The sequence below is a fragment of the Arachis hypogaea genome, chromosome 17, assembly GCF_003086295.3.
Source record: "Arachis hypogaea cultivar Tifrunner chromosome 17, arahy.Tifrunner.gnm2.J5K5, whole genome shotgun sequence".
In the NCBI taxonomy this organism is placed as follows: Eukaryota; Viridiplantae; Streptophyta; class Magnoliopsida; order Fabales; family Fabaceae; genus Arachis; species Arachis hypogaea.
In genome coordinates, this window is record NC_092052.1 from 48,933,800 (window position 1) to 48,960,785 (window position 26,986).

General features: G+C 33.3%; 1 long non-coding RNA gene across 1 annotated transcript; it reads right to left on the minus strand.

The window, feature by feature from the left end:
- Nucleotides 1-7,887: 7,887 nt before the first annotated feature.
- LOC140180798 (uncharacterized) lies at nt 7,888-8,768 on the minus strand. The gene is made up of 3 exons (XR_011874764.1): nt 8,667-8,768; nt 8,178-8,239; nt 7,888-8,061 (listed from the first exon to the last, which is right to left on the minus strand). It is a non-coding gene; the product is annotated as an uncharacterized lncRNA (long non-coding RNA).
- Nucleotides 8,769-26,986: the final 18,218 nt, after the last annotated feature.

Sequence of the window (26,986 nt, forward strand, 5' to 3'; positions counted from 1 at the left end):
ATTCCCTCCTTACTTCCAAAACCCCAATTTACAAACTCATAACCAATAATAAGAACATACCTCCCTGTAATTCCTTGAGAAGACGACCCGAGGTTTGAATACTCGGTTATCAATTTCAAAGGGGTTTGTTACTTGTGACAACCAAAACATTTGTATGAAAGGACTTTTGAAGGTTTAGAAACTATACTTGCAACGAGGATTTATCCGCAAATTTCTAGACCACGCAAAAGTTCTCTCATCAGCAATCCTAGAACTTCCTCCAGATAATATCAAAGCTTATAAACAAACTAAACCGTAAGTGGCAACTGACTAAGGATCCTTCAGTCTAACTAATACTTCCCTTTCCAATTCCTTCAGACCTCCCAACCACCAGCAGGAGTATAATATAGCAAACACAGTTATATCAGACAAGAGATTTACAAATAGGAACAGATAAGGCATTTAGACAATTAGCAAGTAATATGCAATCAAATAGGCAATCTCAAACAATTCATATAGTATGCATATGATAAATGCCTATCCCTAGTGGCTGATGATATCATCTGTCGGTTATAGAGCCAACCCGACAAGTCCTGGTAGCTAACCATTGGACTGTCCCTCTGTCACGCATCCCCAACTCGAGTTATACTCATCATAAACTTGATCATAATCATGATCCATATCCATCACCCTCACGGGTGAATATTTACGGGGGCGAGCTCATCCGGGCCTTTCACAGTGCCCGGCCACACTTACGACATAGGGTCAAAAGAGCTTCGAGTCTCAACCTGGAGCACGTGGTGGCTAGCCACTGCTTCCTCCCAGGGAAACCCTCATCTCCGATGGTGGAAGTGCAAACATTCACAATTCATTCAACAGCATATATGCATTTATACTTAGCTATAATCATGGCTCCGCCGTAACACGGCAATAATCTAGCCATCCGGCTCACGGTTAAATCCATAACCAGCCAATTCATTAACAATTACGGCCCTTCGGCCCATGGCACAACTAGCACTTCCACCGCTATCCTCCGCATCTCACATAATCATCTTTGATCCTCATTGATCATTCATTTTTCCCTTGCTTCACTCGCAAGTTACCACATTTACTAGCCCCTTGCTCATAGCTAGGCATATTATAACGATTTAAGACATAAGTGGTGAGATCGGAGGCTTAAAAGTATGAAATTTGGCTTTGAAAACTAAAAAATTAACTTTGGGATGAAAACAGGGCCACGCGTACGCGCACTCCACGCGTACGCGTGGATGGCCACAAAATCTCATCGACGCGCAAGCGTCATACGCGCAGACGCGGGGGTTGAAAAATAGCCAAACGACGCGCGAGTGTCAACCACGCGTACGCGTGGGTGCTCTTGCGCCCCAGGCACAAAACTGGCACAACTCTGGTACAACTCTCGGGAAAATGGCTGAGCATTTGGTACAGGGCATCGACGCGCTCGCGTACACCACTCTCTGGTACATTCTACTAAAAATTTTCTAAGTTAAAAGCTGCAGAATTTACAGATTCAACCCCCAATCTTCCGACGGACATAACTTTCTCATTTTAAATCGTTTTTCACCCGTTCTTTGAACGGCATGAACATCCCGGATCCAATTTCATTTCTGAACAGATTTGGCACAAATCAGAGTTCCGTAGTCCAAGTTATGTCCCATCAAAGTATGCCTAAAAACCATATTTTCATACAAAACCATAAAGTGCCATTTTCAAAACAAGCCACTTTCAACTCTTTTCAAAATCAATCAAAACATGCCAATTTCATCCCTTTTCTTTGAAATCAATCAAAATGTACCAAAATCAACATCAAGCCATCCTCAACTCACACATTGACATTTTACCAAATTTTCCAAAATCACCATCCAACCCTTTTTAACACTTCTCAATCAAATGGCTAAAGGACGAACACAATATCATGTCATACATCCTCCCTCATCCTAATTTCCAATAATACCATTTCCAATCAACCATCATTATACATAATCAACATCATACTCACCATTAATATGGTACCACCTACCAATTCAACCTTAATCATTCATCAAGCATATATCACAACATGCATTTTCTCACATATCACAAAATCAAGGCATCAATATTCATAATCACATATATGATCACATCATATATCTCAACCATTTAATAACATCAACCATTCAATGCCTATCTTAGGGCCTCTAGCCTAAGTATTTCCTACCACATTACATATTAGATACGAGAAACAGAGACCATACTTTAGCCGATTTTCCAAGCTCAACCGGAGCACTTCCAAACCGCTTGTCCACAAGCTCTCAAGGTATCAACACCTCCAAGAACAGATTTTATCACACAAAACCCTCTCCCAAGCTTTCCAAAGTCACCAATCAAGCTCCAATATTCACATATACACAACCTAAGCCACAATCATCATACCCATACACAACATCTCAATACCCAAACCTCATAGAACAACAAATTACACTAGGGTTGAGAATCTTACCACACCTAAGGTCCAAGGAGACAAGATTAACATTCTCCTTCAAGAGAGTTGGGTCCTATAACATCAAAAAGCCCAAAATCTCAATATTTCATCCATGAAACTCAAAAACAAGGGCTGGAATTTCGAAGAGCAAAATGTAGCTTACCTCAAGATTGATTGTATGAGTTTTGTAGAGCTCTCCGCGGTGAATGTGTGACCGCAAACGGTGCGGCAATCGGAGCTCTAGATCAAAAGTTATGGTGGTTTGAAGATCAACCAAGGGAGAGAACTTGAGAGAGTGTTCCTCCCACCATGGCCTCCATTTTCAGCGTGTGAGTGTCTCAAATGAGGAGAGAGAGTGCTGAAAACTAGGGTTTTGGTTTAGTTTAGTTGGGCCAAAGGCCCACTTTGGGTCCGGTTGGCCCGGTTTGGCCCGTTCGGTCCAATCTTGGTCCGATTTCTATAAAATTGGTACCGAAATTCTCGTCTCAATCTCCTCTATCATATTTAGCCATAAAAATCACATTTTTGACTTTCTAGAATAAATTCTCATTTATGGGTTAATTAGCCGTTAATTAACCGGGTCTTACACCCACCATGTTCAAACTAACCTCATTTTCTTTTTTTTTTTGTTTTATTTTTTATCCAAAATAATTTTTTTTAATTTGAAAAAAATAAAAAAATTCAAAATTTTCATGTATTATATATAATATTTTAAATAAATGATATTTTTATAAATATTTTAAAAAAAATTATATTATATAATAATGTTTTTAAAAAGTAATTAGTTAATAAAATTTTAATATAACAATCTAATTATTTGTGAAAAAATATAAAATAAAATTTAATTATTTTATATTTTTATGTTACATTTTAGAATATTATTTTAATATAATTTTTTAATATTATAAAAATTTTATTGCAAAAAAAATTATTTTAATAAATAAAAAATTTGTCTTTTTTTTAATTTATATGTTTTATATTTATTATTCAAAAATAAAAAATTATGTTTGTCATTTAAAGTATTGTATTTTAAAAAATATTTATTTATTTATGTACTAGTGACGTCTAGTGTATTCTATAGTAAAAATGTGGCACATCTAATACCTACAAAGTTGTTATGCTTATTTTAGACATACTCTTATGAAAAGAGTAAGGCTCCGTTTGGATAAACAGTTTAATTAAACTCCTTTTGAAAAAATAACTTAAACAATAAATGCTTATATTAAAAAATTTATAAATAAATTATTTTGTATTTGATTTTTTTTTTTTGTTTTAAAAGTGCTTATTTTAAAAGAAATGTGATTAAAAATATTATTATGAGAGAAGTCATTTTTATTAATTTTTCTATAAACACTTAAATAGCTTTTTAGAAAGCTACCATTTGATTTTAAAAATTGCACCAGACATTAATACTACTATTTTTTATAAGCCAAAAGTTAAAAAAAGTAACTTTTAAAATTTTCCAAACAGGCCATAAGTGTTGGTTTAGATTGGCTTTTTTTTTTAATTAAAAAGTAATTTTTTTTCAAAAATAAAATACTTTTGTTCAATTTTAAACCTATTTAAATACACTTTTTTATAAAAATACTTTTATTAAGAAAAACAAATTATTTAATTTTCTAAAAGCTAATAATATTTTACTTAAGAAAAAAACAGAAAAAAATATTTTAAAAAAATACTCTTAAATTTTAATTTTATTATTTTAAATTTATATCTATAATATTCTGAATTATCTTAAAAATCTAGGAATAATAGAAGAATCTGACTATTATAAGATAAGTATATTAGTTGACCATGAAAAACAAGTCATTTTTAAATTTGAATTAGATTTAAAAGCAAATGAAAATTTCAACAAAAAAGTCGTTAACAAAATTATTTAATAGAAAGAACATAATATATTATGGAAAATTCCAACTAGGAGCACTTATAAAAATGCAATATGGTAATAGACAATTAGAAATAGCATTAATAGATGATGAAAAAATTTATTTACTTAATATACTAAAATAATTTTTTTTAATTAATAAAAATGAGGTGTCAATTCTTTATAAATTTATTTTTTCTTTAAAATAAAAGTACTATTTTCTCTTTTAAATTTATTTTAGAAAAATATCTTTATTATAATTATATTACAATTAGCATTTAATGAATAATATATAATTATATTAATTTAGAAAAATATTTTTATTATAATTATATAAAATTAATATTTAATACATTATTAAACTAATTATCAATTAAAAATATTTTTAATGATTTTAATTATATTGATACTATTTTAATTCTCATTCATTATACAATAATTTTATTAGTAGCAAATTGTTACATTAATGGTGACCCATTTATAATGATATCAATTGATGATGATGATGATGATGATAATGATGATAGATATCAATAATTAAATGTTAAAATAATTGTCAAATATTGTCTATCGAGTTTAAATTAGTTAACAAATTTCATTTTAGTTGCTATGTTTTATTTTCTATAAAATTATGTTAATTATTAATTATTATACATCAAATTAGCATTTAATACATAATTATGGTAATTGTCAACAATTTTTTTATAATTATACATCAAATCGGTATTTAATACATAATTATGTTAATTGTCCATAATTTTAATTTTCAATTATTATAATATAATTTTACATCACAACTAGAAAATGGATTAATACAGACAGATTTACAGACAGATTTAGTCTTAATTATAGACGAATTTTTGGTTACCGACGAAATTACTGACGGATTTTGTCCCTCTGTAAAAGTCCTGCCTGAAATTATTTACCGACGAATTTTTTCCGTCAAAAAATTACCGACGGATTTTTACCAGTTACCGACGGATTTTTCCTCTGTAAATTCTTTTTCTGTTTGTAATTACAGACGGATTTTCAGACGAATTTTCCATCTGTAATTACAGAAGGATTTTCAGACGGATTTTCTGTCTGTAATTACAGACGAATTTTCTGATAGATTTTCCGTCTGTAATTTGAACTTTGAAAAATCATCTCACTCTGATTACAGACAGAAAATCCGTCTGTAAATCTGTCATAAGGTAAAATAAAATTTTTTTTATTTTTTTAATTACAAAATAAACTTGTTTTCATACAAAATAAATATAAATTTAATACAAATTTTTATCTAATTTATATTCGAATATTTATATTTCATAAAATAAACAAATTTATCGTATTATCAAACTAAAAGAAAAGTACTATAAATAAGCAAGTCAATATAATTCAAAACATAAACAAAATGTATTGATCATTAACTATAATTCCTAGTATATTGTTCAACCATACTAAAACGATCTGCTATAATCTTCAGTGTCATCTTCATCGTCATCATCATCATAGTCTTCATCCGAAGACATTGAGGGTGGCGGCGGTGGCGGTGGTAGTGGAACTACACTAGAACTACTTGACTCTCTAACCTTCTCATAATAGCTAACATAAGCCTCATTCCATCTCTTCTATTTCAGCTCCCGTTCCAACTTTTCTAACTTCTTTTGAGTCTTTTCTAATTTGAAGCTCCAGCACAGTCACCTCTTGTTTAAAGTTGAATAGTGGTGGAAATGGACGACCATTTGGCAAGCGAGCATTGGGTTCACGGAGTTCATCAAAGAATGGGTGTGCACAAGCTTCTAGCTGTAGAAGAAAAGTAGAACCATCCTCAAACTTCTAAATTATCTTTTCATTTATGCATATGTAAAATTCCTCAACTTTGATTAGATGTGCCTTTCTATCTACTCAACTTTGATTAGATGAAAAAACATGTCGCAGAAGGGAGATAGAAATGCAAACCTTGTGCCATGGGTGTGCTTTTATCTGTGGAAACCTGAAGTTGTTGTAGTTTGGATTCATGCAGTGGACTTTTTCTCGAGTGGGTGTGCCAAGGACCTGAAACCACATAATATTATAGGTCTAAATTCTTATGACAATAATGACATGGTAATACCAGAATAGAAAAGTAGAAACATAGCAGGTGGCATCAATTGTAGCACCTTGACATGGTAATACCATTTGTATATCAGTTGACATATAGGTAGTAGATAATAACAAAACCAGAGATTGTTTGCATGATTCGCAATAAATGCCACATTGAAACACTCAGAGAAAAATCATATATAAACTTGGCCCAAAAGCAGTTCAGCAAGGACACAACCAGCTGACCAAATATCAATTGAAGTAGTATACTCAATAGCATTAAGACTGTCAACAGAACAAAAGTCAGAAATCACAATTGTGCCTAGCATGCAAAAACCAAGTGAATTACCACACAAAATTCAGCTCAACAAAGATGCACAACTGTATATATTAGGAAATATGAACATGATTCACCTATTAAAGGACAAACATTCTTGAAGCCAATTCTTAAAGCTACATAAATTGAATAGAAAATGACATTTAAAATTCAGCAAATTCTTCACACATTTCAATTACACTAACCTGACATTCTGTTTCTGTTCTCAGGAAAGTATAACCTAACTTTTATGTTTTTGTTTAATGAGAGAATAGAGTAAGAAAACTTGGTGAATGTCACCAACAGGAAATCAAAGAAATTTTAGGTGTCCAAACTCCAAAGGTCATGATGATCCTAATCAAAGTACCAAATATGAAAGGATAGCTCATAACAACTGATATACATGGTATTACATAGGAGAAATCAGACAGCACATGTTGAATAAATATGAAGCATACCTTCACCTCACCACTATCATCAGCTGCAGCAAGAAATGAGGATTTCAAGTTGCATACAACCTGCAAGACCATGAAAATTTGAACCATAAGGCCACTCCTTAACAAATGAACGTGCACCTCCAACTTTTTTTTTTCTTTTAAAAAAAGAAGAGAGAAAAGAGAAGGGGGGGAAGAAAGAAAGAAAGTGCACCTCCATACAACGAATCAAGGATAGAAGGATCAGTTTGTATTATATTAGAATCGAAGAATATGCAAGCAAATATTAGTTCAGGTATAATGCTACAATCCAATTTAACGATTCAATAGTTTGTGTAGATCAAGAAACCACAGAACCAAATTAGTGTTCACAACAATGATTAATATCCATTTCAAAATCTCATGCAAGAAAACCAAGAGACAAACATGGCATCTCAAACAAACACTACACTTAACATTTCTGAGCTACATGTAGAAGAGAGTGTGAAGTAGTGTCTACAAATACACCACAATTTATTTTATATTAATTTTTTTATTTACCACTTGTCCAACTAAATGACTTGGAATTTATAAAGCTTAGGAGAATTTGACAAATATTTGCAAGAGAAAACACTAGAAGAAGAAACTGATGGGAAAATTATGCATGGTAAAATGCTGAAATAGGTGAGGCAAAACCATGAAAATGTTACATTATTCATTCAGCCTTTTACATTAACCTGTGTTATGCAAGCATTTATTTACAGGTGGAAAATCAGATATATAAGACACAGTGTTTCGTTTTCACATGCCAAGAGAGCAGCAGAAACACTCAATAAGATCAAGAAAATGCATAGCAATATAACTGAATACAAGTCATACTGTTTACCTTGTTTATCTCCTCTTTGTTATAATTATAATTCTCCAGCGGCTTCCATTCTTTTGTGGCCTTCAGCAGGACAGAACATAATATACAGGGACCCAGTATAGAAAGTGGAACGCAGAAGAGTGTATGATTTTGTAAAACTGGAAATCAAGCCTCTTTGTTGCTCATAAATTGCTTACCAGACGCACATCAAAACACTTGATTTCTGTTCCTGAGGAAGCATAAATCATATCTTCATTCCCTGTTTTCAAGCAAAAGTACTTTTGTCAGCTAAAAAACATTTTACTTCTTAGGGAATATAAAGTGTTAGTTAATGGTATAGGAGTTGTTAAATTTAGGATCACAAACATGTTGACAAGCTGTTCATAAAAGAAGTTATATTGGAAGCCCTCAATGAAGACTATCAAGCCAAAGAATACATATGAAACCGCATGATGTATCTTTCAAGCTGCCACTAAGTTCTTGTATTATTAATCTTTTGAGTCAAGGTATTAACATGTTATTAGTGTAAATATGCACCACCAAGCACAACTATATGCAATCAGTAAAAGATTAGTTAATCACTTTTCAGCTTGAAAGAAAGAGTTTATGACTAGAATCCCTTGTGAAACAGATACTAAAACAAATATTAAGAACAAATGACATTTAAAAGAAGAAAATGGTCTCACTAGTCTTGAAACACAAGGAAGTGACGGGTTCCACGCTAACATCCATAACCAGTCTCGCCACATCTTTGCACCGCATGTCAAACCAGCAAACACGACCATCCTTTTATTTTAATATTTTCAATTAAGAAACAGATAAAAATTAATGCGTTAAATCAGAACAAAATAGTTAAATTTATAAATTGGAGATCTCAAGATAAAAGTGGAAGCTACGATGAATGAATCTCACCTCAACTAAACTGAAAAGATGGTTGCAAATGTTGTTAGAGTAAGATTGATAATGTTGTTCCTAGGATTTGCAAAAGTTGTGAGATTAAGATTGATAAAGTGAGCTCGGAGAGTGTGAGATAGAGTGAGCTCGCGATGAGAGTTTGAGACAGAGTTACCTAAAATCAGAGAAGAGAAGGGGCAACAGCCAAAAACGGCGAGGAGCAGTGAATCAAAAACGACGCACGGCGAGGAGGGGAGGAACCCTTCGCGACAGCGACTCCACAAGCTCAACTCAGAACTTCGTGCGACAACGAGGAGAGGAGGAACGATGCGAAGAGGGCCGAGTAGAGCTTCCCCAGATAACGAAGGCACCCACGGTCTATCCACGCCGGCGGCGACAGCACCTTCTACCGGAGGAGAAGAGTACTCGACGACAACTTTGAAGAGGGATAAGGGTGAAAATGAGAAAATGAGTTCATAGGTCAGGAGTGTGAATGGAGCTCGAGAGGGTGGTGATAAAATTAGGGTTAACTCAATGTTTCCGACAGAAAATTTTAAATTACAGACGGATTTTCCGTCTGTAATAATTTAATAAAACGCAGCATTTTATCTATTTAATTACACACGGATTTTCCGTCTGTAATCATTTTCCACGGAAAAAAATTAATTTTACCGACGAAATTATCGATGGATTCTGTTTTCTGTCTGTAATTTATGCTAATTCATTTTTTTGTTTTCCGACAAAAAATCTCTCTGAAATTCTGTCTGTATTTTCGTGGGATAAAATCCGTCGGAAATATCCATCTGTAATAACTAGTTTTCTAGTAGTGAATTAATCGTAATTTTCGACAAGTTGATATTGATATCTATCTTAAAACATTAAAACAAAAATCTATAAATCTAATCATGATAAAAATGCATATGATATGATAATTGCTGATTCAATCACGGCAAATATATGATGTATAATATAAATAATAAAAGATTAACTTAATAATAACTTATTTATATAATTATTTTTGTTCTAATAAAGGTGATATATAGTATTTTTTGTGGTTCGTAAGTCTAGATCTGAAAGTCAACTAATTTTTTTAATTTATTATTCTTTCTTGATTAATTCATAAAATAAGAATGTATTCTTCGTTTTCATCGAAGTTGATCCTTTTAAGATGCAATTTATTTTTTTATAATATTTTTATATACTCATTCTATTATACTATTCTTTTGATAATTTAATAATTGTTCTTACACCAACTTATTCTTTTCATCTAATGTTCTAATGTGATTATCTTTTGTTGCAATCGTTTATAATACACCACATCCATCAAACTCTATCTCAAGTTGTATTCACTGATTCGAGTTCTAATTATATGGATGTAAGCATCCAACAAAGGAGCAGTAAACTCTATTTTACCGAAGGATGGTTGGATCTACTCACATGTTATGACCAACTTAATAGAATGTGGGTAAAGTTAGTTTTCTTGGGAGGAGCTCGATTTTTTATTGAGGAATTGTTTTCACAGAATTTTGTAAGCCATGTTCAAGTTCCATCCCATCCATGCTTTTTACCTCTACCAGAAAATCTTCGAAGTGTAGTACATAGTGCTTGTTTGGGCGCCATTATCTTGATAAAAAAAATATTTTTTCAATGAAAAAAGATACTTTTTTATTTTTTAGTGTGTTTGACAAATTTTAGTAGTGAAAGTAAAAGTACTAGAAAAATAAAAAAGTCATATTTTTTGAGAAGCTGTAATTTACATCTTTTTTTAAAAGATCTTTTTTCATTAAAAAAAATATTTTTCATGTAATAAACAAATAAAAAAAAACCTTTATATTGTTGACTCAAACATAATTGATAGATAAAAAGATCTTTTGGAATGAGATATCCAAACATAAAATTAATTTTACTTTTTCGTAAGATCTTTTAAAAAAAGATAATTCGAAAAAAGATCTTTTCTTAAAAGCTCACCCAAACAAGCCCATAATGAGATTGAATTTTCTCAATTTAAGTTCAGTTTTGGTAAATTTGTGTCAAACTCGAAAAGGCAATTTCAACGATTGGTAATATATTCAAATTTTCTTATTTTAAAATTTTCGTAATTAAAATAATTTTATATCATATTGCGATTTTTTTTTCAGAAATTATCTGCCTTCTTTTGTATCAATGCAATGCCATTGAGGGGAATAAATATCAATTTAGTTTCTTGGTATGACAATTTTATACCTTGCCGCATTGTATGGATAACGGATGATGAAGCTTATTTAAAAAGGGAATGGTCTGAATTTGCACGAATTCTAAATGTTCGAACATATGATGTTGTTTCAATTGGTTGTCGTTACGAGAATGACTCTAATCTATACGTGTTTAAGGACTAGAATAGATTAAATATTATTTAAGCAATTCATTTCTAATATTGGTATTTGATTAAATTAGATTTAAATAAATTTAAATTGTTGCCTCAATTTATATATTACGACTATTCTTCTTGGATATGTTATTTTTAAAATTTTTAATATAAAATTTCTTTTTTTTCCAATTTTTATGTTTATTTTTTTGGATATATGTATCACCTTTTTTTTGTATTTCAGATTAGTAATGCAATTATTAAAATAAATGTAATTTATCAATAGATTAGAGTGATTAAAAGTTTAATTATATTGTGTGGACACGAGATTCATTAAGATTAACGCATGGTAAAGAAAAAGAGTCACGATACGTGATTTTACTTTTTTTGCTAACATATGAAAATACAAAAGAAAAATTAAAACATCACTATTTAAAAAAAAATTGTTAATCATGCGCATGAATGAGGATTGGAGAATATAGATGAATATAAAAACTAAAAATATACATGAATATATAAGGAAATAATCATAACAAAAAATAATTAATATGTGATTTAAATGTTTTTATGTATAATTAATATATATGTATGCATAAATATAAAATATTTAGAATTATTTAACAAAATTAATATATATGTATACATAAATAAAGATACTACTATAATTTATGAAGATTACACATACGATGACATTAATGATAAAGAATAAAAAAATTATTGAATGATTGTAGGCTCAAAAAAAATAATTAATATATATGACTTAAATATATTTGCATACAATTAATATATATGTATAAACTAAATAAGAAAATATTTAAAATTATTTAACAAAATAAATATATTCTAAGAATAAGGAAACTATTAACTAAACAAATAATATATATATATATATATATATATATATATATATATATATATATAAGAAAATTACTATGATTTACAAAAATTATTACACGAATGATGATATTAATTGAATAACAAAATCATTAAATGATTGTAGACTCAAAGAAAAATATTTATAATCAAAAAATCAAAAAATAATTAACATACGTGACTTAATATATATGTATACTTAAAAAAGGGTTAAAATTATTTAAACAAAATAAATAAATATATCCTACGAATAAAAAAACTATTGACTAAACGATCAATATATACGGGTAACATAAATAAGAAAACTATTTAATAAAAAAGAAATAGTATGCTTTTTATTTTAGGGATAAAATGAAAATAATTATAATATAGTGATTTGTTTAATTATTAATATTTATAATTGTTATTTCAATCATAAATTTAGAAAAAGAAAGTAGATTAACAAAAATGATTAATAACTACATTAAAATTGATACACTTAACACCAGATTAAGAAAAATCGAACGCATAACATGTTACTTTTTTTTATTAATCAAATTATTACAATTCAAATTAATTTCAATAAAATAATTTAAAATTATAATCTCAACCTTATCACGTACATGGTACGAGTTATTGAACAATTTATTATCACATGCATGACACGGATTATTAAATAATTCCTCATGTGTTTTTTCCCTCCAAATAAAAATACTATTTTTACCCATAATTATTATTCTTTATCAAATTTTTTATTTCTATTTCTCACATTTAATTTATTAAAAATATCTTTTCAATCATTGTTATTTGATTTACTTATTTTAGATATTATTCATTAAAATTTATTAGGCAATATAAGATAAAAGTAATTAAAAGGTCATTGGTCAATCTCATTACAAAAGAATAAATTTTAATTAAATGCTAAAATAATTGCCAACTATTATTTACTTTCAATCATTTAATAAGTTTAATTTTAATTGATATTCTTTATTTTTTACTGATATTTCTATTCGCTAGTTATTATACTCTCTATATTTACAATAAATATTGAATATAAAAGACTAAAAAATAATTTTAATTGTTATCTATTTTAATTATTTAAACTACTAATTAAATTTATTATAATTATAGCAAGTATCTACAATTAGTAAAAATATATTATTTTAAAAGAGCCAAATAGGAGAAGTTGGCAAAATAGGAGAAGCAAATAATGAATAATAATAATATAATTAATGTATATAATATATATAACAAGTATTTGTATTAAATTAATCATAAAGATTAATAATAAAACATAATAACATCATTTAGACATAATTGTGAAAAGTATATCCATAAAAAATATTGGAGTATATAGTTAGCATATGTGTAAATATATATATAAAATGAATAATAGTAAATTTTTTTCATGTTTATCATTTAAAAAATTCATAATTCAAAAATAGTTTTAATTCTGTTTTTTATTTTTCATATCTAATATAAGGTTATGTGATGAGAAAGTATGAAAAATAAAGGTAAGAAATATAAGGTTACGAAAAGTTCTATCCAAATTTGATAAAATTAAGATGGCTTATATAAAAATGGTTCTAATAGATGATAAGGCTAGTTGATTATTTTCATAATTCTTTCAAGTGATGCTAGGTTTATAAATATTTTTTGTTCGTATTTTAAGTTTATTTGATAAGTAAATCTTTACACGAGTCAAAAACAGTGCAATTTAATAGCTTTATAAGTGCTAATAGTTTTTATATTTAATTTATTTTGTAATGTGATAAAATTCATTGTTCAATCAATAATTTTTTTGTCAAAGATGTTTGAGAATGAACTAATAAGGGAAACGTATATCTTCTCAAATTTTGCGATTGAAAAATCAAGTAGAATATATCTTCTGACTGTACACGTGTGCAGAATAACTTTTAAGAAAGAGTCACGTATAGTGAATATGGTTGATGATCATAAAAGTCTTCATAATCATTTCAATTTTCTGGCTCATGCTGCTATATTAAAACAAATAAATAAACGATTCCAGGTACATGTTTTGCAGGCATTGATGCGTGCACATCATGTTGTGTTTTTCTATACTTTTTCATATAAGAAATAAATGCATAATGCTTAATTATGAAGAGTTTTGGTGCTCAAATTGGATATTTTTTTGATCTTTTTGGTTTTATGATTCTTGTAGGGAATTGTTAGAAAAAAAGAAGCAAAAGAACAAGGAGGAACCAAGAACTAAAGACAAGTGCAAAGAGGATTTGTGGATGCTGTCGACCCTGACCTCTTCACACTTCAATGAGAATAACTAGGGCTACAGAGGTCCAATTGACACGGTTCTAGAGACATTGGAAAGCTAACTTCCAGAAATTTCCAACGATATATAATAGTCTACACCTCTCTTATAGAATTACTGCCTTGGTGGCGCCAAACTTGGAAGATCCAAAGTTTGGCGCCATGATCATCACAATGCCTTCCCTTGTTTGCTGCCTTGGTGGCGCCAAACTTGGAATTTTCCAAGTTTGGCACCACAATGAAGGAAATCAATGAAGAATTGCTTGCGGCTGGGTTGGCGCCAAACTTGGCAATCTCCAAGTTTGGCACCAACAATGAAAAAAAAATGGTGGTCCCCACTTGATGACGAAAAGCACGAGAATATTTCACTATTTATTTATGTAATCTTATTTTATTTTAATTAGAAATAGAAAAAGATATTATTTAGTTTTAGAAAAGATATTTTACATTAATTAGGATTAGATAAAAAAGGAGAAGAGATATTGACCTAGGGCTCTCTCCTAATTTTTATTCTGCACTTTTATACTTTTCTCGACTAGGGTTTATTTTCTCCATGAGGAACTAAGCCTCTATTGTTAAGGTTAGGAGCTCTGTCTATTGTATGGATTGATACTATTATTTTTCTATTTTAATTCATGTACTGATTTCTATTTCAATAATTGTTTTTGTTCTTTATCTTATGAATCTGGGTGGAACAGAAGTATGACCCTTGTTCTAATTGAGTTCTTGTAAAACTTGGAAAAGCTCTTTACTTGAACAACAACTTGAAAATATATTCTCTTAAACTTCTAATTATATGGACTTAACGGGATATGTGACATATAATCCTCTTATATTTGGGTGATTAGGGTTTCTGTGGCACATAAATTAGATTTGAGCTTTACCCTCTAATTGGAATCAAGGGACTAAGGAATTAGCGGCTGATGAAGGTTAGAGGAGACTAAAAAGGTCTAAGGAATTAGGGTTTAGTCACATATAGTTTTTCCTGAATTGAATCTTGCATGATTAAAATAGTTAATAAGAAAAGTCAACCAGGAAGATAGATATCTCTGAAACCTTAATTGTTTTCTCCATATATATTTAACCTCAATTTACTGCTTGTTTTCTAATTCCCTAAATTACTGTTTGATGCATTTGAACTCTCAACACTATTTTCTGTTTGTCTGACTAAGTAAATCACGCAATCATTGTCGCTTAGTCCATCAATCTTTGTGGGATCGACCCTCATTCACTTGAGGTACTACTTGGTATGAGCCGATGCACTTGCCGGTTAGTTTGTGGGTTATAAATTCTGCACCAAGTTTTTGGCACCATTTCCGGAAATTGACTGTGATTGACAACTACTGGTTGTTTGATTTCTTAGATTAGGCGTTTTTGCTTTAATTTCATTTAACTTATTTCTTTAAATTTTTGAAAAAATTGATTTATTTTATTTAAATTTTTTTCTTAATTTCTAAAATTAAGTTTGGTGTCCCCATAGTTGTTTTATTCTTCCTAGTTGTTTTACTTATTGAGTATAAATTTTATACTCCTTTTTGTTTATTAGTTATTTTATTTTCTTAATTATTCAGTTTATTTTTTTATTTTTATTTTCTTTTATATTTTATTTTATTTTCCTTTATGTTCTTTCTTCTTTGTTTGCCTGTTTACCACATAGTGCGTTTAATTCTGTTAGGTGCTTTGTGCTAAGGAAAATAATGGAGAGAGATCACATGGGTTACTACTCACACCCAAGGAGTGATTCTTATTATTGTGGATGGAGGAACTACCCGAATTTTGGTTGGCAAAGTCAAAACCAAAGAAACTTCAGTGATCCATGTTCCAACTATCAAGAACTACCATCTCCATATTCATACCAAGAATCACCACCTCTCTATCCATATCAAGAACCATCATCTTTCTGCCCATATCAAGAGCCACCATCTCCCTATTCATACTAAGAACCATCCTCTTTTTACTCTTATCAAGAACCATCATCTCCTTCTTATTCATAGCAAGAGCTAACATCTCCTTATTCATATCAAGAACCATCAGCTCTTGAGCTTCTCATGAAAGAATGCATACATGATATGAGGATGAGTGTAAAAAATAAAGAGAAATACGTGGAGTTGATTATCAAGCCCCAGGAAGAGGAACAAGCAAACTCCTTCCCAAGAGATATAATGCAAGATCCTATGGAAGAAAGTGAGGAAATCAATCCAAAGAGTTCATACTCTAGTGAATTAGAGAACTCTTCACCCTCACACATGAAAGAAGAGGAAGATGCACAAATAAATGAGGAAGATGCAAAAATAAAGGAGGAAGATGCACAAACAAAGGAGGAAGATCCACAAACAAAAGAGGAAGCCATGCACACTCCATGCATGCTGTAAAATACGATCAAACCGTAATTAATTAAATAATAAATTAAATAGGAGCGAATATGGTTGGAAAATCTAGCAATCGGAATTTGATAATTTAAATATGATATTTGGACTCAGTGGATTTTTCTGAGTCGGAAAACATAGTTTTCTGTGTAAAAACGCGCACTGAAATTTTGTCCGACAGTACCGGCTGAGATCTATCTGGTACTGCAGCTGAGAAAATTGATTATAAGTAAATAAGGTTAAGAAATTAGGATTTATAATTAGGAAAGGTAGAAATATTTAAAATGCAATTTAAAGCGCTAATCTTAAAAGTTTTGGCTCAAAATTGGATCAAAGCCCATCATATATAAGCCTTAACTTAAAGGCATTCAGCCATCACAACCCTCATTTAGTGTGGTTGTTGCTGAAATGGAAAGAGAGAGATGAGAAGAGAGAAACCCTAACTCTCTTTGATCTTCAAATCATCATAACTTTTTCTCCGTAACTCCGATTGACGAGCCATTTACGGCCACACGTCGCTCTTCTCATCCTCTTCGAGTCTATCTAACTTTTGTGGTGAGTATCTAACTCTCATCTGTCCAGTTTTGATTTTCCTCTTATATTTCGAATTTGGTTTGGGTTTTGAGGAAATCTTGTAATTTTGGTTATTTAGGAGTGCTCTAGTATTTGTCATTGGTGATATTCATCACAAACTTCAGTGGGTTAAGGTAAGAAACCCTCCAACCCTTGTGATTTATCCTTTTCATGAACCCTAGGTTGATGTATATATGTGAAATTGGTTATGTTAGTGTATTTGGTGATTTTGGTGCACAATTGGGAGGTTGGTGTTGCTTGTGGAGCTTTGGTGAGGCTTGGAGCTAAGGGTTGGTGGAGACTCTCAAGAAGAAGCTCAATTATTTTGGCTACAAGAGGTACGGTTTAAGTTTCATTTAAGTACCGTGTGGTGTGATGAGAATTCCTAGGCTAGATGCCCCTAGGATTAAGTTTGGATTGTGTAAATGGTTGGTGCTAATATGCATAGTTAATATGTAATGTGAAATAATGATTGAGTTGAAAATTGTGTGGATTTGTATGTTTGGTGTATTGAGAATTTGATGAATTGGATAATGAATATTCGTTTGTGGAATATGCATTCAAATTGTGAATTTGGGCCGGAGGCCGTGGATTTTGGGCCGGAGGCCAAAAAGAGGTAAGGAAGATAAGTTGATGTGTGTAATGTGTGATGATATAAGAGATTGGATGGATTTTAGATATTGAATGTGTGAATAATTGGTTTGGTTATTGAATAATAAGGTTTGAGGAATTGAGGTGTGGAATTTGATAGTTTTGGGTGAAATTGTGTAGATGAGGTAGGTTTGGTTTTGGTTGAGTGTAATTATGTGAATGTGGTTGGGTTGTGGTCATTTGGATGAGTGGAAATGAATTTGGCTTGTGAACATTGGAAAAATTGGTGATTTCTATGTTTGGATAAAAACTGATTTTTGACCAACTTTGGCGGTCCGTAATTCGGTCCATGGGGTTTGGATTTCTTCAAAATTGGATCTTTATGGACGTTTATTCAATGATCTTTCCAACAGAAATAGATGAAAAAGAAATTTTGCAGAAGAAGTTATGTGTGTTGGAAGTTTGGGGTTTGAAAGTGAAATTATATAGCTTTTTAACTTAGTAAAAATTTTGAAAAATTGTGCTTTCACGCGCACACGTGGTCGACGCGCACGTGTCAGTCTCAATTTTAATCACCCACGCGTGCGCCTGGCCGACGCGTATGCGTCGATGCACGGATGCGAATGCTTCATAGAAAATCCAGAGAGTTGTGCAGGTATTGTGCTGGTTTTGTGCGAGATACACAAAACGCACCCACGCGTACGCGTGGCTGACGCACACGCATCACTCTGCTTTTCTGACTCCCACGCGTGTGCATGGGCGATGCTCACGCGTCAGTCTACTTTTCATCCTTCCACGCGTGTGCGTGGGTGACACACACGCGTGACCCTGTTTTCACCCCAAAGCTGATTTTGAGTTTTCAAAGCCGAATTTCCGACTTCTAAGCCTCCATTCTCACCCTTTATGTCCTAAATCTTTATAGTATGCCTAGTAATGAAAAGAAGTTAGGACATGTGGTAACTTGTGGATGTAGTAAAGTGAGAATCAATGATGAATGATGAGTAATAATGATTGTATCAGTTATTGAGGGTGATGATGGAGGTGCGGTGTATGCCGTGAGCCGAAGGGCTGTATTTAATAATGATTATTGGCTAGTTATGGGTTATGTTATGAGCCGGATGGCTATGATGAATATTGATTTATGGATAGAAATGAAAATATGATTTTGAATGATTGTTTTATCTTGAGCTCTCTTTCTCGAAAGTGCGACCCCAGAGAAATGGAGGAAGGTGAGGATCCCCTTCCTTGTTCTTCCTGGTATTATAAAATTGCCCCCAACGAGATGGTGGAAGGTTAGGATCCCCTCCTTAGTTCCTCCTGGGCATATGAGAATGTACCTCCTAGGTAGATGCAAGGGTTGTGGTTGCGCCCCACTTGTTCCAGGTTGGTTAGTATAGAGGCTCCCTGGGTAGATGCAAGGGTTGTGATTTCGCCCCACTTGCCTCGGAATATGATGAGATATACCTGCCTGGGTAGATGCAGTGGCATTGATCCACTTGCTCCGGGTATGAGATGAGAAAGGAAAATTATGATAAATGAATTTAATTATGGAGTTTTGAATGAATGTGTATTTGTCATACCTGGGTAGTAGCAAGGGTCGTGGTTTGTCCCACTTGCTCCAGGTCATTGTTTGAGAATTGGTAATAATAAAGAGTGATTATGAATGAATGTGGTAAATGAATAATGATGGAAAATGTTGAATGTGAGTAGGCTTGTATTTTCTCTCTGGTTGTAAGGGCGACAGGGCGCATATACCCTCTAATGGCGACAGGGCGCATATACCCTCTAATGGCGACAGGGCGCATATATCCTCTAATGGTGATAGGGCGCAGATACCCTCTAATGGCAACAGGACACGGATACCCTCGAATGGTGATAGGGAAAGTATTCCCTCTAATGATATTAATGCGCAACAGAGAGACTATGCCCGGGTTAGCTACCGGACACGTCGGGTTAGCTTGATAGCCGACAGATGATATCATCAGCCATAGGGTAGGCATACATCATTTGCATATGTTTGAATTATTTGGGTTTGTCCATTTGTTTGGATTGCTATATCATATATGCTATGTTACCTGACTATATGCTATCTGTTCTACTTGTATCTTAATTGTGTGTTATTTGTCTGTATTGATTGTGTTTGTACAACTGAGAGGTCCCTCATGCTGGTGTCGGTTGACGATGAGGGCTGTTCTTGCCGAAAAGAAATAATGATATGATTAATTTAAAATGATGATTATTGGATGAGATAATTTGAGTTCCCTGGGTAGATACAGTGAAGTGATTTCACTTGCTCTAGGTTGATGATGAACAGATTTTTGCTAGTAAAGAATTCACAATAAATTCTCGTTGCTAGTATAGTTTCTAAACTAACAAAGAATCCTTTCATACAAAAACTTGTTTGTCACTAAAGCAAACCCAACAAAATAAACCGAATTATTTAAACCTCGGGTTATCTCTCAAGAAATTGCAGGGAAGTGTAGTTTATTATTGGTTGTGGAAAAATATCTTTTTGGGTTTTTGAAATAAGGAACAAGGAAATAAAATGGCAAGAAACTAAACTAATAGCTAAGAAAACTCTTGGCAAGGTATGAGAATTAGAAGTCCTATCCTAGCTATCCTTATCAATTGTGACATCAATTGTCCATTGCTACCACTTAGTTAACCTCTAACTATGAAGGAAAGTCAAGTGGATGAATCAATTTGATTTCTCAAGTCCTAGTCAACTCCTAAGGAAAGACTAGCTTTAGAGGGATCCAAATCAACTAGCAAATTTCAATTATCAATCAACAAAGGAGTTTGATAACTCAAGAGTCTCCAGTTACTCAACCAAAGCCAAGAATACAAAAACCCAACTTAAAACTCTCCCAAGCATTTTATCAAACACTTGGAAGGCACAACATAAAATCATAGAAAAGCAATAGGAAAATGTAAATACTAAAACCAATAATTTCAAAATCAATGACAACAAATAATAGAAGAAGCAATAAATATGAAATACCTCAAATTGCATTAAATAGAAAATCAAATCTAACATGGAGTTCCTAAACCAAATTGGGGAAATAAACAAATTAACAATGGAAATAAATAAACTAGAATACTAGAACAAGTAAGAGTAGAAGAGAAACTAAATTAAAGTAGAGTAGAAATATGAAATAAAAAATAGCTAAACCTAAGAATCCTAAAACCTAGAGAGAGGAGAGAGCCTCTCTCTCTAGAAAACTACATCTAAAACCTAAATTATATGAATGATTCGATGATTCATGATTCCCCCACTCTGCAGCTTCTATTGAGTGTTCTCGGGCTTGAAACTGGGCTAAAAGGAGCCCAGAAATTGCCCCTAGCGCTTTCTGCAAATTTCTGCATGTGGCGCATGTCACGCGTACGCGTAGGTCACGCGTGCGTGTCGTTTGGCGAAATTCCTTGTCACGCGTATGCGTCAGTCATGCGTACGCGTCAACTGTCTCCTGCGCTAGGCACGCGTACGCATCGTCCACGCGTGCGCGTCGCTGCCAGCTTTCCAAAACTTCATTTTCACGCGTTCCTCCCACTTTTGCATGTTTCCTTTCCATCCTCTAAGCCATTCCTCCCCTATAAAGCCTGAAAACACTTAACACACAGATCATGGCATCGAATGGTGATAAAGGATAATCAAAATTGACAGTTTAAAGGTCTAGGAAACATGTTTTCAACTATATCACATAATTAGGAAGGAGTTATAAAACCATGCAAATTATATGAATAAGTGAGCAAAGAGCTGATAAAATCCACTCAAATTAGCATAAGATAAACCATATAATAGTGATTTATCAATCTCCCCACACATAAACATTAGCATGTCCTTATGCTAAACTGACGGGAAATTATAAAAGAGTGAAGGCAGAATGGTGGAACTTATGCAATGCAACCTATTTAAATGTGAGCTACCTACATACATCATGCAATTTCTAATTACTATATATATATATATATATATATAGTAATTAGCATACACGTGGTCAAATTGAGTCAAATTTTCAAGAAATCATATATGCACAATCAAGGGCTAATTCAATTATATCAAAATACATTCACAATTGAGTTGAGTTAATCAGAAGAGTTCACAAACTTGCAAGACAATAAATGATCAAATATGGACATATGGAAATTGAGCAATTGAACCCTCACTGGATTTGTATATGCACTCTAATCATTCAAGTGTTTGGGGTTAAACAACTCAACTCTTCTCTAGTCATGCTTTCTAAAACTTTGTTCTTCATCTAACCAATCAACAAATATTTAGTATACCAGTGCAAACATCCTGAGGTCTTTTTAAGGTTGTAATGGTGCTAAGATAAGGGTGGGGATATATGTATGGCCAAGTGAGCTAAAATATGAATCTTTGACTAACCTAAGCTTTCACCTAACATACACACATACTCTATGTAATTCTAAAATTATGCCCAGTTACCCAAAATCTCATTTTTGCATTACATACTCATGTATTAAATTTTTCTTTAATTTCACCACATATACATTGATCTTTTATTAAACTTAACAGTGGGGGTTATTTTATCCCCTTTAAAATATTTTTTTATGAACATGAAAGCAAACATAATCATGTCAATGCATATGATTTTTCTGATCTCTCATAAGTATGTACCCAAATTTCAAATTTTCAAATAAATTAGAAACATAGTACATTCCCATTAACCCAGGTTCCCACAGTTCCCCATACTTAATTGATACACAATCTCTATCTTAAGCTAACCAAAGATTCACTTGGGGTAATTAATTGTTTTTCCGCTTAAGGCTAGTGATGTGGTAAAATATAGAACAATTGGGGATTGAAAGGCTCAAAGTGGCAAACAAAGGTAATTGGAATGGTAGGCTGTTTGGGATAAGTAAGCTAATAACAATTGATGGCCTCAATCATATGTGTGCATGTAAATACACTAACAATGGACATATAGAATGGAACAAAGTAAAGTCTACAATCATAGTGAAGAAACACACATGAATAAAATATTATGCTTAAACAGTGTAACCATGTAATTAAGCTCAAATTTCACGGGTTGTGTATTCTTTAGCTGAAAAACCATATTCCAATTATATATATCTTGCAAGTTACCAAAAGCTTTTAACTTAAATCAATGTGAATCTTAAATGCCTTTCCTAGAAAAAGATATATTCGCTGGAAATGTCATCAATTAACCAACATTTATCATATATATACTAAATGAAATGTTGTGATTATGAAAACTAAAAGTTTTTTTAGTTTACTCCCTATTTTCAATCAAATCAATTTCTCATATGCAAAAGGGTAAACTAAACTTAATAATCCATGTTTTTCCATATCACAACTAATGAACTAAAAGTGCAATTCAAGCTAAATATCTAAGATATATACAGTGCAAAGTGCAAAATGTAACAAAGTAAAAATAAACAGAAGTACAGTAAAATAAAAATGTGCAAGAACCAAAAGGAAAATAAAATAAAAGAAAGCAAAATACAAAATAAAGCAAAATAGGATAAAAAATCTGAAACAGTTCACCAAAATATAATCTGTCGGAGACGGCGACCTTCCCACACTTATATCTCAGCAGCGTCCTCGATGCTCTCAGTCAAGCCGAGTGTGAAGGGTCATCACCTACTGAAGGGTCTGCTGCTGGCTCTGTGGGCTCTGGCTGTGCAGGTGCCTGAGGCTCTGCAGGCTGCTCAAGCTGAGGCTCCTCGTGTTGTGCCTGCTGCTGGTCCTTCTCCTGGGCATCCTCCTCCTACTCATCCTCCTCCTCCTCAGAGTGCTCCGATGGTGTGTCAGGCTCGGAGGGGATGTCATTATGTCCCGACCTCATCATCAACTTCAGATGCTCATAGCGTCGCTTATTGCAATGCTCAGACCACTCATAACGCCGCTGGTTGCGGCGCTCCATTTGATCCAGGCACTCAAAGAGGCGGTGCACGAGATGGTAGACTGGCTGGGAAGCGGATGATGGTGCGGTGGATGTGGGTGGTGCAGCAGGCGCTGAAGGTGCTGCGGAGGATGTGGCCACGTCAGTAAAGGCAGTAAGAAAAGGTGGTATGTGGCCTAGAGGTCCGAACCGCTTGCCATGTAGAATAATCTTTTTACAGTCGCAACCGGTGGCTTCTCATCCTCAAGCTCCCAAGGCACCTCAGCTCGGCGGGCCATCTGGGTGACCAAGTAGGGAAATGGCAGGGTGCCTTGGACATGAACTCGAGACATGTACTTCCTGACAGGTCCTTTCCTTCCATAACGCACCAAATGAGGATAATCATAGCAGCTGGCACCTCTGACTCATGAGTGCTAGGCATAACATAGTTACTCAGTATTTATTGTCATAGCCTAGCTTCATCATTGAGATAAATAATCTTGATACCCCTGGGAGTTACCGTTGACTTACCCATAGCCCATGGAACAGCAGGATCAATGGCTTTGGTACGCCTGACAGTATCCCAATCAAAACTCATAAATCTAATGGACTCCTCAGCCTTCTGATAACCATCCTTATCATCTGATTTAGGCTAGAAATGGAGGATATCCTCTATTGCCTCCTCTGTAACCAAGATCTGCTTGCTCCTAAGCTGCACAGCATCAAGGGTCGTCTTGTAGTAGTTACAATAGAATTTTCGGACCCAAGATGCATTAACCTCTGTCAGATTGCTCTCAAGAAATATTCAACCTCTCTGTTTGATCTGCTCTTCAGTGTACTTCTTTAGCTCGGTTGGTATTTTGAGTGTCTTTTCTAAGTAGAGGTGCCTTTTTTCCGCAAAGACCGGAAATTTGAGTTCACAGTAGAGATTTGCAAACTTGATTGGGTTATTCGTAGGCATAATTTGGTCAGCCTTTTCTTGATCCGTGAAGTTCTTTTCCTTCCAAGATTCATCTGCTAGAATATCTGCTAGAGCGACGGATAACTGTCTTCTTTTCCTCTTGCCGGTGCTGGCCTTAGCCTTGCCTTTTTCTTTCGGATCAGACATCCTGAAAAACAGAAATTCCAGGGTACAATTTATCAAACTAAAGTAAAGAAACAGAAAGGCAAACAGTATGCAAGCATAACAAGTAGTAGGTGGGAAAAAGAGGAATGAAAGCCAAAGCATAAAGTAAGCCATAAAGAGATAAAATCTTGGAATGAAAGAAAGGTAGGATTTACAGAAATCAATCAGAAAGCACAATCCAAGAATTTATTCAATGAAAGCTAGAGTGCTTGTATGCTAAGAAATAACAATAAGCATGCCTTGAAAGTGACTAAAAGTGTTAGTTTGAAAAAGGGTGAAAAGGAAAAAGAAAAGTGAAAAAGTCAATTTAGTTAAAAATTAGAGAAGTAGGTTAGAATTAGTGGCATGGTAATGTAATTCCTAACTAAAATAAGTTCAAAAGGTTTAGAAACAAGCAAGCTCACATTCAAGCATATAATGCAGATCATTGATGATATGTAATGAAAAAAGCACAAAAAGAAATAAAAGCATCAACATTGAAATTCAAATAAGAAGGGAACCAGAAGGAATGGGAATGTGAGCCCATTATCCCATGAATTGGCTTGGTTGAAACCAAATAGTGCACAATTCAAAAGTACCAAAGCCAATTCATGAATGGAAGTTGGGTAAAACAATTTTCAGAAAAGTTGGGCAACATTCCGGCAGTAGTATAAACGTCCCCAAAGTAAATAAATAGTAGTAGATCAACAAGTCAAGTCAAGCTTGTATGAAGTTCAATATTTGGCAATTAGCATGAAAAACAAGAATTTCATATGGTTCAGGCATTATAAAGCAAAACAGAGCAGCTGGTGAGTCCCAAATTCAGGTAACCAATTTGGACTTCCTATGAATTCATTAACCATTAAAAACACCAAAACCATATGTAAATTCATAAGAATTTGGCAATTGAGCCAATAAAGCAGCAGTAAGCAATGATTCAATAATCAATTAAGCACGTGCCGCATGCTTTCTTTGATCAATGAACAGATTAATGGGTGAACCATGGCACTAATGCAGCAAAAATTGGTCGACAAGGTTCTAATTGACTTAGAATTTCATCAATTAGTTCCTTGATTCTAGCAATGACGAATGCACATGAGAGGGAACCAAAAGAAAGACGGAGATGCTGATCTAATGAAATATGAATTGAACCTGGCCAAAATAAAGTGTACCAAGGCAAAAATAGTACCAAATTTAATTCACAATTTGCGACTTAATAGTGTAGTTTCAAAAATTGTTTTGAAAATTTTGGCAGCATCCTGGCAGTATTTGGGTGTTCCCGAATTAAAATAAGTAGCAAAAATTCAGTTCATATGGAGTCAAAGCAGTGCAGAAAAGAGCAGCAATCAGTATGTCATATGAACTCAGAGCGACAAATTCAATCAGCAGTAACAGTTTCAGCTCATGTGAAATGACGTCATTAAGCAAAATAGCATCAAACAGTAATCAAACAGCATACCAGCAACATCAACAGCAAAGCAATTTTTAAAATCAGACAATCCAGATAGCAAGAACGGGGCACTTATCAGACCTAAATCCACTAACCACATCCTAGCTACCTAACCACCTAAAATCCACTAAGAACATGCATCCCTAACTATTCTAATGCTAACAGAATTCAAATTAAATAAACTAACTTAAATAAACAGAAGAATGAAATTGAAATGCAGGGGTGGAAACAGGGGAACCTTAGGCAAATAGAAACAGAACTAGAAGAGAGGGGAGAAGGAAAGTGTTGCCCAGGGGCGGTGGCGGCACGGCGGCGCAGGGCTGTCCGCGGCGGTGCGTGGGTTTGGCGGGAAGGGCTGAGAGGATAGAGAAGAAGGAGAAAGGAGGGAGAGGGAGGGGCGGTCAGCGGCGGTTCGGGGTCGCCGGTGGTGGCTGTGGTGTGAGGTTGATGGTGGTGGGTGGTGGTTGGTGCAATGGAGGGAAGAGACGAAATTGGAACGTTGAGGGAGAAAGAATTTGGGTGACGCAAATGGGTTAGGGTTCTCGCGTCAGGGGGTTAATGAAATCAAATCCACGCGTACGCGTGGATCACGCTTGATCGTGAATGAGGCAAAAATGCATCGACGCGTACACGTCATAGACACGAACGCGTGAAAAGGGATAAATGAAGATGACC